Genomic DNA, 2,322 nt, shown 5'->3' on the forward strand with positions numbered 1-2,322 from the left:
CCAGGCAGCAAGGCATATATTTTTTAATAGTCTATGTAAGCAACTCTTATTCTTGTTGTGTTCATACAAATAATCAGGCCAAATTATAACTAGATTTAATACAGTGAGTAAATTAGTCTTTAATAAAAATTTTAGGGAGAACAATTGTTTCAACAGGAGATTATTAGAAACTGTTCTAACTTTTGCCTAATAATACTAAATTTTATAACACAGTTTGTCTCCACCAGATTACAAGCCCTACTTACACCTAGGCAATACCACCTCTAGGCACCATTGCCACCTCCTTCTATGTCCAGTCCTCATCATCCCTCTGACAGAGAGCAAGGATCTCTTGGCTCTGAGAGAAACCTCTGACCTGCCTCAGTAGGAAATAATTATAGAAGAAACCCAGCGTCCTCTTTTCCTAAAAAAATTCAGAGCCAAGATCCTAGAGGGGGATGTAGTAGGCAGTTAGACATGAGCAGAGCATGGACGATAGGCCAACTAGAGGAGAGAGAGACTCTGAGACATACTTCTTACCACTCCACCTGGTCTGAAGCTGGGAATAGAGGAACCTGTGTAGAACTAACCTTTAATCAAAACTAATTAGAAGGAATTTATAGTTTTCATGTAATAGAAGGTATAGAAATAAAGGGGAAAAAGGCAAAGTAGATAAACTAAAAGGGTATGTGTAAGTTACAAAAGGATGTGTATAAGCTACAGAAGGTATATATAAATTGCAGAAGGTATGTGTAAGTTGTAAAAGGAATGTATAAGTTACAAAGGGTCTGTACAAGTAAAAAAGAACTAAAGTTGAGGAAGTAAAAATTGTAAGAAGGGATATAAAGAAAGGAATATGACAGGAAGAAAGGAAATTAGAGTAGAAATAATTTGTGAAAGTTATGTGTTTATTATGAAAGTTATAAGAATGTTTATAAAGGTCATAGAATGTTTATAAAGAGAAATCTTAAAAGGAATTATAAATATACTGAATAATAAATCTAATAGAGCACCTAAATTAATCTGAAAAGTAATCATATTATTTTAAATCTTACAACACATATTCTTATATGTGAATAGGAGGTTAAGTTTCTCTTATTTGTAAATAGGCAGTTAAGTTTTCCTTTCAAGGCCTGTGCGAAGTAATTAGGGAGATGACTCAGCTGTGAATCCTGCAATCAGAACCGATAAACATAGACCGACACACCTGGAGTCAACATCATCTTGTCAACATCATTGCTTGACAATAGCTGATGTCTACAGACCCCAGGCCTGCACATAGCTACATTCCTCATCCTAGCCCCTTCCTCTGTATGATCCTGTCCCTACACCTTGCTAGAAGGCAAAATTTAATGCTTGTAAGCACCCTGTCTTCTTAATTAGACTAACCCTTGTTGTCATTGTAATTCTCTTTGTTTTTCTTATAGTCTACAAAATCAGAACTCGAGCAGGGAACACACTTCACAGACCCCGACCTTCCAAAGCAGAAAGTTCACCGCCTCCCTCTGTCTTCTGCAGCCAGCAAAACAAAAAGGGGGAAGATGTGGGGAAGCGCAGGACTTGGTTGGAAAGTCTGTAAGGAGGATGCTCCGAAAGGTCAGGGGCCTCTGAGGGGACCTTGCCGAAGGTGGCAGGCCCTTTCTTGACTTTTCCAAACAAGTCTGACCCCCGGGTGTTTTACTGGAATCTTTGTTTAGTCTTGCTTAAAGGACGCATGTGCTTTCTCAAGGATGCTTACCCTGCTGATTGTGTCTAAAGGTTAATTTTAGTTCAAGCTGTTATGACAATAAAAGCCAAAGGAGGCTACTTGGTGGTGGTAGCCAAGTAGTGCCTTAGCCTCTCTTTCACAGAAATACGTGTCAGAGCAATCTGTTCATCGTCGTTTAGGGTCTGTCAGTCAGCCCTGGCAATTGACCTTTTCAACTATTTAAATAACCACTGTGTACCATGAACAAAAGAAAATCTATAAAAGTAGAGGCCCAGCGCTCGATTGATATCTCGCAAGGAGGCGCCCCGCCTCCTGCCCTGTGAGAAGGCACCCCGTGGGGGGCCAGGACCTATGCCTGACCCATGTAGCACTGGCCGGCTGCAGCATTGTGTCCGCTGGGGTGGGGGCAGGCCCTCCTGTGTGTTGTGTCTCCACTCTGGCCTGCCCCAGCCTCCCCGCGGCCGCTGGGGTGGGTGCAGCATGCAGTCCCCTCCTGCCCATCTGCGCGCGCAGCTCCTCCTGAGCAGTTGTGATGCAGCTTCTTTTGAGCGGTCATTATGCTCGGATAATTAGCATCAATAAGGAAACACAAATACATACCTACCTCTGCTTCTGGCACCACAACTTTTCCCCAA

The 2,322-nt window shown here is 42.0% G+C and overlaps 1 long non-coding RNA gene across 1 annotated transcript in view; it reads left to right on the plus strand.

Annotated features, from left to right (window-relative positions):
* Positions 1-1,532, plus strand: part of LOC106724728 — a 4,411-nt gene extending 2,879 nt beyond the window's left edge. Inside the window, exon 3 of the long non-coding RNA XR_001360565.1 lies at positions 1,407-1,532. This is a non-coding gene — a long non-coding RNA (uncharacterized LOC106724728). The remainder of the gene's footprint in view (positions 1-1,406) is intronic.
* Positions 1,533-2,322: the final 790 nt, after the last annotated feature.

This window comes from Myotis brandtii, unplaced genomic scaffold (genome assembly GCF_000412655.1).
Source record: "Myotis brandtii unplaced genomic scaffold, ASM41265v1 scaffold1213, whole genome shotgun sequence".
Lineage (NCBI taxonomy): Eukaryota > Metazoa > Chordata > Mammalia > Chiroptera > Vespertilionidae > Myotis > Myotis brandtii.